General features: G+C 32.9%; 1 pseudogene; it reads right to left on the bottom strand.

The window, feature by feature from the left end:
- Positions 1-832: 832 nt before the first annotated feature.
- On the bottom strand, positions 833-1,433 carry LOC134740099 (T-complex protein 1 subunit gamma-like; annotated as a pseudogene).
- Positions 1,434-13,466: the final 12,033 nt, after the last annotated feature.

The raw sequence follows: 13,466 nt of genomic DNA, 5'->3' as shown, positions 1-13,466 counted from the left end.
TCCAACCTTCAGAAATATGAGCAATAAATATTTGCTGTTTTTAAATTACCCAGTCTCAGATACTTTGTTGTAGCAGCATGAATGGGCTAGAACACTATCCTTACAGACAGTAAGGTTGTTTGATGTCTCTCTGGTTTGTTAGAAGTGCAGAAGGTGTTCTTTAAAGACCTTCTCTGACCTCTTCATTGTAAAAAGGAGAAAAATGGGTGTTTAGAGAGATTTCATGGCTGGCAGAGGACCACCCTGTCTGATTCTTTCTGAGTTCTCCTGCAATGACAGCATATGTTCTGTTTATTGCCCTTAAAAATTATGTACTCTAACTATTCCAATAAGTTTGTTTCTAATAGAGATGTAATCCTAATTCAATCTATAGTAAATCAAGAAGAGAGGCCTCTGGTATTTTTAAACTCATTCTAGAAAAAAAAAAATTCACCTTTTAAAAAATCCCCAATGATTCAGGTAGTTCCTTCTGGGCAGCCCAGGGAAAGGAGGTGATAACGAATAGACCTCATTGTCACATAGATCGGATCATGTTAAATGCGATTATTCCATATTATGTAATTTCCCAGTAAGCATGGCAGTCAAGCACCTATAGCTCTTTTTCCCCCATATGAGTTAGATTTAATCATCAGAAGCAAATTAAATGGAAATTTTACAATAGAGAAGTATTACATGTCAGTGGCTTTTGAAACCTGAGCTGCGACAGGAAGGGACTGAGTGCTACCTCTCAGTCTAATCCCTTGCAAAGACATGTACAATGTCCCTGGTACTCTGGCTCAGGAAAGGGGGACACTCTGCTGGTTCTGTATGTTGAAATCTACTTGCCCACCACTCACTCTTTGCTAGCTACCGTAGCCTCGCCTTGCTGGCCCTGCTCCTCGCCCTTCTTTTTGTGGCCTGCAGTGATGTCATCAATCCATAAGAGCAGAACTAGTCTCCATTGCTGCCCTAGATGTCTGCAGCTTCACAGCCAATGGCTCCTACATGCCCAGTTCCTTCATCTCCACCAAAATACTGTCTCACCACTTACACCCCAGGTCTCATGGTTCTCCTAGGTGTGCTTCGCCTGAAGAGAGGTATTATAATAATAAGCAGATGGATGTTAATGGTCCTACAGTTCTGGATTAGGGTATGAGGGATGACCTCTACAATCTGGGTAACAGACTTGTATGGCCATTGTTCATACCAGTCATGACCTTGGATTTTTCTGTCAAGACGTGGATCACAGCCATCTCAGAGGCCCCAAACCCTGGCACCAAATGTGGGTCAAAAAGAAAGTTGCAATAAACTTGCACAGCATCCTGGATGTTGTGTTCCATTTCAGAGAGAGTCTGTTTGCCATTCCCCTGGAGAAGAATGGTGCGGACCTTGGGGTCTTTGCATTTACTAATGAATGCAAAGTCCTCATCTCCAATTTTCTTGATTTTCAGCATGCCTACTCCTGTTCCTGTATTAAATAAGATATCAACATGGGTTTCAGGAACTCTCCTGTGATATACACAATCAGTGTCATTGGGTGTGATGGTTACTGTATTTTAAATCCTCCAATGGGCTAAGTTGAGGGTAATGAGTGAATACAACAGTAATTTCAACTGAATATACTCAGTTTCCCAAGAGATTTCTTTATTTTGTCTTAGAATGTCATGACAAAACAGTCTAAACAGTCAGTGATGGCAATTGTTAGGATCGTGCCCCTTACTTTTACATTGAATCATATCTTATTCATAAGATTATCCAAAGTGAAGGACCAGCAGGACAACTATAAAATTACATCAGTGTTTTCAAATATATTCGTTTTTTTAAAAGACAGAAAAACTAATAAAAAATAAGAATTTAGTTGCAATGAACAAGGGAAATAATAGCTATTTAAACTTTTACCTTATGGCTTTCAAAACATGTGTTATACAAAGTAACAGAGCGGAAATCCTTTCTCTTATATTTAGTCTTTTAAAATTCTGTCTGTTTTTGAAATAATTTTTTAAAAAATCAATGCAAAAATCCTTTTGGTGAATGGTGTTTTGATAACCTCTCTACAAAAGCTGTTCTGGGCATCCTTCACCACTTGCCTGTGTGCATTATCTGTAATCGTCTTTTAATAGACTGAGACTAAATTATTAGAAAAAAATCGCATCGCCAGGGAGTAAGGGTTGTCAGATACTACTGAGATGTAATACATCAAATGCTCAAGCGTTCAGCTTTGTCTTATATGCTGTTCATTTTCAGGACACACATTTCAAAAAAAAGTTTTCAACCTTTCTAACCTGTTCTAATTTCAAATGAGCAAAGAAATGAGCACTAACAACAAAGGGAACAATAGAATTAATGAGTCCTGGACAACAGCAACATATTAGATAAAGGGTTTGTGACTAAAAGGAAGACAATTCAAGGTTTCTTTTCCAAGGAGCACATATTTGGACTCAAAACTCATTAAAAGTTCCCAAAAAAAGAGTGTTCTTTTATAGTCAGGACTTACAGTGGCTTCAAATTTTCAAGAAAAATACAAAATTTTGCAAATGGAAAACTTCGTGGTAATCAATGATTCATTTTTGTCTTAGTTCCATAAATGCAGTAAAATTATGAAAATGCAACCTGTATCTAAAGCAGTTCTGCATGGCCAAAAACTAACAATAATTAACAGTTTGATATAATAATAAATAATTATAGGTCTAGAATTTTAAAAACTAATTTTTAATTCCAGGTTAATTTTCTTTCAGTTGAACTTTATTCACCTTGATCATTTTTCATCTTTCTGGACATTTTCTGGCACTCATATCAGTCACAAATAACTTTGCATAACTATTTTCTCCTTCATCACATAATAGTTTATTTTGTGTTTTTCCAGTAAATTTGTTCCGTTATGATCTGGCTCTACAATTTACTTCTATGACTAGAATTGCTTCTTTGCTTGCATTCATCAAATGATCACCTTCTTGTCCTTTACAACACAGATCATTATTCAGCTTCTCAATCTTGTAATTTTCTGAGTAGAAGCAAGCTGAGAGGATCTTGTTTTTGATCTAAATATAAACAATCTATTCCAATCCACAATGATATGTTCTCATTTCTGCTTTTTAAAAAATGCTAAAAGTTGCTAGTATGAAAACCCTTAATATTATGTTCTCCTTTAGCCAATAATTCCACTTTTTGGAATTTTTCCTGTGAAACTGTGTGCAAAGATTTTTATTTTAATGGTAACGTTAAATAGGAATCAGTGGGAGGCAAAAGTCCAACAGATGGGAGTGGAGTAAATAAATTTTGATGGGCTGTTTCATTAATTCATAAAATGAAAATAATAAAAAAGAATGTATTGAATTGAAAACATATTTTAAGTGAACAAAACTAAATGAAAATCTATTCAGCGCCTATTCTTGTTTAAAACACAAGTTTTCAAATATGTGTATGTTCTCAAACACAACTGGAAAATATTTCATCATGTTCTATACATGATCTTTATTTAGTAGGATGAAATGATAATTTTCTCTTTTGATTTTGAAAAGAAAAATTTGATGCAAGAATACTTCTAGGTTGGTTGACTTCTTCTCCTTATGAAAAGAGCTTTTATTTTTAACCAAGGCTCACTCTTCATAAAAAAAACTATTGATGGCTTTTTTTTTGTGCAAAGAGCATGAGCAATGTCATAAATGAACATTTCTGTGCATATTAATAACCTTAGATCTACATTCGGACTCAAAACCTGAGAGAAACTGTAATGCTCTTTAATTTTTATAGTCATGAATTATCTAATGACTTTTTGATCAATGATGAACTGCGTATATGTTGGTGGCCCCATAAAATTACCATGTCATATTTTTACTGTACCTTTTCTATGTTTAAATGTGTTTAGATACACAAACACCATGGTGTTACAATTGCCCGCATTATCAGGATGGTAACATGCTATTCAGACTTGCAGCCTAGGAGCACTAGGCTATGCCATATGACCTAGATGTGTAGTAGGCTGTCTCATCTAGGTTTGTGTGAATACACTCTAGGATGGTCACACAATGACAGAATTGCCTAACAACACTTTTCTCAGAATGTGTCCCCATTGTTAAATAATGCATAATTATGTTTTAATCACACTTTCATTAATATAAATAAAACTTTAGCAAAAGGACTTTCAGATTGTTTTCTAGACCTATACACTTAGGGAAATGCTTAAATGTCAGCCCTGTTTGCACCTGTGTTTATCAAATTCTTGAAGGCAAGATACGTGTAACAAATTGCTTCTGTGTTCACCTTCATATCCAGGTTTATGAGTACTATTTATGTATTTAATTAAATACATTAATAATATAATTAGATGTATGTCAATGTAACTTTATTTTAAAATTATTTTTTAAAATGGAGAAAGTTTATTTATAATGCCTCCACTTGGAGTAATCACTTCTAATAATTTGGTTCATAAATTTCCAGACACTTTTCTACATTCATTTGTAGAATGTTTCGTACAATATATCAAATGCCTTTATAGTGTTTAAAAAGTTTGAAACTATATAGTGTTTTAAATTTTTGTATTGTGGAATTTATTTTTCCATCATTATTTCTACATTGGGGGGCCATTATATGTATGTGTGTGTGTACATAATGTATATATTATATCCATATATATATATATATACACCATTATATGTAGTATTACATTTCTATGATTTTACTTTTTATGGTAAAATATTTAAAAGTTTATAAATATGTAAATATATCAGAATTAGATTTAAGTTTACTATTCTTTGAAATTTTAAGTGGATTATATTAATAATATTCATTGAAATATAAATATTATGCACAGTCTCATCAAGTTCCATTGCCTTCTTCATTTTCAAAAAATATGCTTATCTACTCCTTAATCTACACACTAATATTGTGAAGTAATGTCTTACTCACACTCCCTCCGCCGCTATATATGGTATGAGTACACATAGGATATGTATTCATATCTGTTGATAACTTCTTTCCTCAAGTTTCAGAGGATAAGTTATTTAATCACTTGAAAGCCATTTATCATGACTTCTTTGGCAGCAAGATAATATTTTCTTCCCCCTTAAAACATCTTTCTAATTTACTTGGTTTTAATAAACGGGAAAAAATGGAAACAGTTTTGAAAACCTAGACTCATTTTTATTTTCAAAGAAAAGATTTGACAAGAGATTTCTTGCATGAAGTCACATTCTTCTGAGAAGCATAAGAATAACATAGCGGCTGATCAGATATTATGTCGGGGAAATGTGAAGTTCAGGTGGCTTAAAAAAACACACAGTGTAACCTAGGGAAATGAAGGTGGTATCTCATTCATCGAAAGCAGTTTCTCTCAGTTTAATATTGTTTGGAAAACTGGTAGGGCAAATTATTTATCACAACAACTGTGAAAGAATAGGTGAAACTTGGAGCTTCTTTCATAGACTAAAGAATCTGTATATTTCCTCCTCCAACAATTCCTTTGATTCCTTCTAAATAATGATGGTTCAAAAAAATAAGTAATAATTTAAGTTTTATATGTTGTAAATATTGGGGAGATGATGTCAATGACAATTTTATGTAAATTATGTTTTAATAGACTATTCAAGCAGATCAAGTAGTTACATCACACAACTACACACACAGACACACACACACACGGAAAATGAGAGAGAGAGGAAAGATCTATTTCTCCACTAATAATGTTTTGCTCTTAGCTTTTTATTTTATTTCTTATCACATTCAATTCTTTCTCAATAAATGTTTAATATAATAACATATTGTTATACTAATGAATTCATTTAAATTGGTGTTTTTGTTTTTGGTTAATACCTTAGCCCTTCTTCCAGTCAAAGTAGACCTTTAAGTTGAGACATTTTGAGGACGAATCATATACTTGTCTTTGAGTGCCAAAATAGATTGGTGAAACTTATAGCACAGAAAATAATCTTGAAATCAGAAGATTTTGACTTCTAAGAGTACATTAAATCATAGCAGGCTAACCAAGCCTTGAAGAAGGAAGGGAATGATGTTTGTCTGTAGTCAATAGATTGTGAAGAGGATATGAATATGTAAAAGCAGTAATCATTAAATTCTAATAACCAACATGGTTGTATATTTACTTGTAAAAGGCCTCCACAGTAAATAATGGGATGGTGAAGATGTCTGAAACCTGGGAAATGTAGAGAAGGAGACTGAAAGAGAAAGGATGCATTGGATTCCATGTTTTCTGGGTAAATCCAACACACAAAAAAACATTTTTATTTTATTTACAAAAGCCAGTTTCATCTGTTTGCAATGTGAATATCAAATATTAATAGTTGCATTTATAATATCTCTTTTACATGTATAATTGAACTATGTCAAAACCCAGTCTGACACATTATAGCTTTTGGTTAAACCAGCAAATGCAATTATGTTTTGCAATTGGAGTCTTTTTCAATCACTTGTCAAAAGCACAAGTGTTTCATTTTATTTTTAAAAAATTCACTTGAAACTATGAAAATGATTTAACTATACATGATTTAATTATATCATAAATAAGAGGTAGGAGAACAATGAACATATCAAGTTGTAAAAAATAATTTTCAATGATTTCTGCTTTGTGATTCTCTAGAAGCTAGAAATTCTTTGTGAAAGTAGGACCTGGACACATATTCATAAGATTACATATTCTATCAAATTCCTTGCTTTCTCTCTGAATAATTGTGAAGTGGAGGCAACATATTATTGCCTGGATACTTAAATTATTTCACAGGATAGGCTTTCTGGTCACCATGAACAATTTGAAGGGTTCTCAATATTATAAAATTATAAATACCCTTCATCATTAGGGTGAACATTCAATTAATCAAGTGTTATTCTCATTTTCCTTAGAACCATTATGTTATAAAATAGATTTAACTCTGCAAGAGTCTTCCATGCATATAAAAATAATCAAACTCAATATAAAGTACACTTAAGGTATTCTAATCTATTCTACCTCCGAAATAACTGCATACAAATGAAGTGTTAGAATCAATTTTATATGTTGTTTAATAACTTAGTTTAGCTATAGATATGTTAGCCTATATCTAATAGAAAATACATGAGAAATTTGAAAGATGCTGAAATACTTTTCACTAAATTGTAGGTATATACTTGCGTCAAAATGTTTTCCAAACTAATAATTGAGCTTGATTTTTCAAGCATGTAATTGTCAATTAATAAATTCTGCAACTGTGCACTCATAATCTCTAGCCTTCTAAATGAGTTAAAAGAGCTTCCAAAACTGACAAATTAACTCCCAAGTTATATAGGTTATGCCTTGGGAAAAACAGGGATCATTCTGCAACCCAATGACTAAGTTATGTATTTCCAGAGCCAATAACAGGCAGTTAAGTTCACTGCCTTTCCCTAGCAAGGCTATGTTGAAAGGAAACAGTAAGAATAACTAGCAATAAATTGGTAATTTTTTTATAAGGAAGCAAAAAATGTTTATTGACCTATTTTCCATTCCCAGTATAATAAAATCAAATTTTATTGCTCTTCCAATATTTTACTTGTCCTTGGAATTTAAACATATTCAAATATATATTTTGTTGATATTTCATATGATGTTGATAGAATAGTGAAAACAATGTGTCAAATAATTTAATACTGGTTATACATTTCATTGTGAAGAGCATCATAGTAAATGATAGTTAATGTTGTAATTCCAGCATATAGTTGTCAACTGCTATTGCATTTGATGGTGATAATTATAATCATGGGAGAAACATTTGATTAAATATTGTCTTAACTTAAAAGATCTAAGTTAATAAATTGTTCTCTAATTTAAATGTATGTAATCATCTTATAATATTTAATATAATATAACATTCAGTAGTAAGTACCCGTTGAATAAACCTTTGACATCTAATTAGGAGAGTTCAAATTCAAAATATATTTTACAGAAGAGATTCTTAGAAGATGGCAAAGGGTATTAGAGAGTGATATTTTAAATTTCTCATTAAAAACATCATGGATATGCCAGAAACCAAGAGCTGTTATATAAATGTCTATACATATTTATTTTTACAATAAAGATTTCTGTCTTATATATTTATATAATTTTTTCAAGGAGCACTACTTACAAGAGTAATCAGAAAATCTAAATATCTAGAAATAAATCTAACCAAATATATGTAATTATACAATAACATTATGAAGAGAGTGAGAAAGAGAATTGTTTAGTTTACTTTTCATGGGATACAATAAAACATTTATACATTAAATGTTCTTTGAAGGACCTGGAGCAACATTGTATTATTCTGAGATGTTTTTATCCTTACTTGATCACTGTTTGCTATTCTAGGCAAAACAAAAACAAAACAGACACACACACACACAAATTCCTATCCAGTAAGTAGCGTTTCAAGCAGCAGCTTGTTGAGACTATGATGCAGAGAGATTTGGATCTCATCCAGGTTCCACAATAGCATAGCTGCATGACATTGAAATTACCTACCTTCTCTGATCATTAAGCTTCATCCCTACAATGGGAATACCCCTATGTCCCTACTGGCAAGACAGAACTGAGCTAGCAGACACAATGTGCCTATTAACAGTGTTTGAAACTTGATAAATATTGTTATAGTTTATATCACTCCTCTTCCTTTTTGCCTTCATATCACTAATATGAGTTTTCTGTGTTATTTGAGAAAATGCAATTCTACTACAGAAAACAGGAAAACAAACCAGGATGAAATAAAATATTATGTATAGATGGTAAGTGAATAAACTACCATGTGAATATGGAAAGGATTCATGAGACATATTATATAGAGTGTAATTTAGTAGCTTGTAAGATATGCTGAAGACAAAATAAGTGGAATATACAGTAGTATCTGCCAAACTTTTTATTCCTAGATGAAAAGGAATAAAAAGACCAAAAGGTCAAATCACGCAGCTGCCACCTCTGGGTCTCTAAATCAACCACCTTTGATAACAAACAGTAGGATTCCTTCCTGGCTCCCTAAGCCTGTCTCCAGGTGAGTTGGCAACTCCAGCTGGGATTCAGTATAATTGCCCGTCCAGCTCTCTAATAGAGCAAGGGTGTGTTGGCCACAAGCATGTTCCTTCTGTCGAGTCCTCATTCTCAGTTCTGGGTCCCTTGGACCGTGTCCCTCGTGTATTAGAGGAGGAGGAGTGTGAGAACGTGGCCAGCTTCCTGCTCCAAGCCCCTAGAATTACAAATCCTGCCTGTATAGGGGAAACAGTAAGACTTATGATATGAGATTTCTAGAATTCAAGCTAAGGAACATAAAACTGTGGAATAATTACAAAATTGAAACTATATGCTGTTAAGAGACCTACTACCCAACAACAAAGTGAGTTTCAACATTGTACATTTAAATGCAGTGCTTGAGAAATAATAGAACCTTTTCTTTTATATCTATAAGGAGCTGAGACTCCTCTAATCACCAGTTATACAGGTAGTAAAACTATAATTAACCAGATCATTAACAATGACTACAAATGTTCTTAGATATTTTCAAATTAAAGCAAAAAATAAAATCTATGCATTCTAAATACATTTATATCAAATTATCTCATCTCTTGTTGAAAATATAATAACTATTTTCTTCAATATCATCAATCGCTTTCAGTTAGGAGGAAAGAATAAGGGCTAAAACGTTATCAATTGGTGGATTCTTCGTTTTGATTTCTCTTACTGTACATATAACACTAGTTTTTATTTCCTTTTTAAAAAGTCACTTAAAATGTATTTATAAAAGTAATAACTAATACTAGTGCCTGAAAGCAAGAGATCATTCTTCTTAGATACCTATATACAGGTCTTACCCTCAGAGCCGATTATTTTTGTGAAACTTACTCTCTGATCATGCCAATAGCCCAGCAGTTTAGTTCTTTCTGTATACCAATTCCATCATCTCTATAGAAGATATGGGTCCTTACTGGTAGGGAAGATCTTCAGAAGATATAATGGGCACAACCGTTTTTGATCCCTTTTTTTTTTAATAAACACAAAATACCTCAACATTTTATTGAAAAGTCTAAGATTTTAAGGAAAGTACTGATGTGTGAAACATTGCATGATATCATAAATGAAATATTTTGAAAGTGTGTTCTGTGCTCACTTGTTATTTGGCAAAAGTAATTATAAGGCAACCATGGTATGGACAAGACTTTTTGGTGCATTTAGAAGTTTAATTCCATGACTTATAGAGGAAGGCTGTAAAACAAAATGTTCTTTACCTCCTATTAATGGATAATATAAGTTTATTTAGGTAAAAAGGCATTTTCCTATATCTGTCCCAAATCTGTAAAGAACAAAAGTGTACATATAATCTGTCCCAAATCTGTAAAGAACAAAAATGGGTCCATGGTTTAATTGGAAATAAATGATATCTTTATTAACACAGTAGATAATATCAACAAAAAATCATCAGCAGATAACACATTTGAAATGAAATATGGAAAGCTGCCTGCTGAGAGTGGGAATAATACAAGAATGCATGTTCTCATTTCTTCTATTCATTGTCTCTGAAATCTTTACAAATGCAGTAAAACAATAAAAAAATTAAATGTAATGACTGGAAAAGAAGTAAACATTATTGGAGAGAGTTATCACTGTGTTCAATATTGATAGACATGATGGATCATACCTGAATATTGCAGACAAGAATCCAATGCCTAGAGGGATTAAGAAATACACGTTTATAGAAGTCTTCACTAACAAGGCTTATTTCTGTCTTGGAGTACAAAATTTTGAAAACCTTGTGACAGCAAATGGTTTCATTTAATCTTTAACACATTTGTAGGAAGAAGATACCATTAGTAGTTACCTTTATAAAGGAGTAGAAAATAAGGCACAGAGCAATGCGATGATTTGCAATAGTTAAGACTAACATAGTTGATTTGTTGAACAGCCTAAAGCCATTTCACTAATTCATAATGACAAATGCAATCATCACAAAGTTCGAAATAATTGAGTCAGCATGAGCAGTATATTTTCTCTATACCAGAAGGTTATAGAAATCCCTTGGTGAAACAGATTTAGAACAAGGGACATTAAATGGATCAAGTGATAAACGGCATCTCACTAAACAGATTCCCTAGTTAACAATCGGAATGACATGACCAGCAGGACAGGCCATAGTCAAAGTGGATTATACCCTATGTGTGTCTCTATACAAGAGATAGTCTTGCTATTGGGACTGTAAGTACCCCAAATCTTACTGGCAAAGTTTCTTCTCCCTTAGAAAAGGCTTAGATCTTTCCAGTGTTTGTCTCTGTTGCTCACGTAGGTGTACTTCTGAAGATTCAGATACAGTATCTTTATTCAGTCAATCTTTAATCATGATCATTGCATCTTACTGGCAGAATGTGAAGTAAAATGGCTTTGCATTTTGAAAGTGTAGAATGCTAGTTCTAATTGAAGTAATACATATTTACTTGCATTTGCACTTTTGTTGTCACATTTAAGACCCTCCAGTGATGGTCATTTTAAATATAATAGCAGGCCAGTCTGGGAATCACCGCACCCTAAATCTAGATTATCCACTAGAGGCTGGCAGAGCCTGAATAGAATTGGATGTATCGTTATTTGCGAAGGGAAAAACTATTACAACACTTAGAACATGATACTTGGGACCTGGCTACAGCACATATTCGATTAATTAATGACTCAACCCATTGGAGTTGGTTACAACTGAAGAAATGAATTCCTGATTAAGACTTATTTTGAAATCCTCATTCTCCTTTTCTGACCAGAATGCTGAAAGTCACCTGTTCTCCAAAGGTACATGCCACCAAATCAAGGAAAAGCAATAGAAGGCAGCCCCAAAATGAAGAACCAGGTATCCTTACAGGAATATAGTGAACCACAAAGGGCTATGTGAAAATGCATTTGCTGCAAGCGGGAACATCAGGATGAGACTTTTTCTTTTTTTTTAAGTATAATATATAGCAAAACTCCAGCTTCTGGACTAAGATAAAAGGAAAGGATTAGAGTCCATGGAATGTCAGATTTGCAGACATGCCAAAATCTCAGTTGCAAATATTCGAGGGGAATCTTCCAAGACTGAAGCGAAAAACCTTTCAGCTCATTGGTTATCAAAACTAGAACTCCAAATAGAACTGGAACCTAGTCAGTGAGTTGATGATGTGTCCTGGAAAACGTATGCAGATGTAACTGCAAACTGAGCAGGGCTTAGTTTGCATGCTTGGGGGATTGGATTCCACCCATTTTTAAGAAGCTTTTCTAGAAATGTCATCATTTATTTGTATAACCAAGGAGTTCACTTTTATGACAAAACTCAAAAATCAGCCACAGCTACTTGAATCCAGTAAACAAGTAAGTATTGTGAAAAGAAAATAAAAACTCAGGACCCCAATTCACTTTACCACAAGTGAAAATGAAGCTGAAAGCTGAGTCATGAAAGAATCTGCCTTTCCTTTTGTTCCTTAAGCAGATAGCTAGAGATAAAATATTAAATATCTCCACTCTGTGTTCACTTCTATCTGATATAAAGTGTAGATTTACTGAGCAGGAGAGGAATGCATAAATGACTATTCCTTTACCTGCTCATTTTCTCTTGCAACTTGTGTGTAACCATACCCCCCCACTGGCTTTCCTCTCTAGCCCGTTTTTTCCCTTTAAATATTGAACCTCTCAAAATCATCTTTGGAGAAAGGCACAGACGACAGACTCTTTCTGTGAATCTGTGTTTTTTAATTCCAGGAATGTCCTTAACCTTGGCAAAATAAACTTCTAAATTGGCTGAGGCCTGCCTCAGATAGTTTTTGGTTTACAGACATAATTCAAACCAAACATCTTGTGCAAAAAAAAAATATATAAATCTAAACTATATCATTGAACAAAACAACATCGTAATTAGAATATCTGAAAAATATTTGTCATCTCAGTGAATACATTTTTTGTGAAAATGTGAAAATATTGAGGAATTAACTCATGATTTTTTTAAAGACATATTCTTGCATGTAGATTTAAGTATAGAATAATAAAATTTTCTAAGGAAAAGCAAAACAGTATTAAATAAATTAAAAAGAGGAGAACTCTATGTGGCCAGTGTGTTTAAACAAAGAATAAATTATACATTTAAATTTAAATTATAAACAGATATTTTTCTTTTTTCTGTGTAGCAGTCCTTGATACAGATTTTTCCAAAATTGAAGCTTTAGCTGTATAAAAAATAAATACCCAGAAAAAGATCTGTGGTTAAAGGCTAGAGCATTCAAGATTCAATGAACTATTAAAAGTGATTGCTTAGATTTATAAAAATATTGCAAAGTAAAATTGATAGAATTATCTCATATTTTAGAAAATATATTTTATTTGGAGTTACCTAGTTAAGGTACTGGTTGGCCAACTATTACAATGCTATTTATAAAGCATTCATTCTTTTCCCCAGTGATGTTTTATGTCTCGTATCATATACCACATTCTTCCTCAAATAGTTTCTAGATTTCTGCTCTAAACCATTGTATTTCTTGTCTATTTCTGA

The sequence above is a fragment of the Pongo pygmaeus genome, chromosome 7 (genome assembly GCF_028885625.2).
Source record: "Pongo pygmaeus isolate AG05252 chromosome 7, NHGRI_mPonPyg2-v2.0_pri, whole genome shotgun sequence".
Taxonomy (NCBI): Eukaryota; Metazoa; Chordata; class Mammalia; order Primates; family Hominidae; genus Pongo; species Pongo pygmaeus.
The sequence above is the reverse complement of the archived record's forward strand: the minus strand, read 5'-3'. Positions and strand labels throughout refer to the sequence as shown.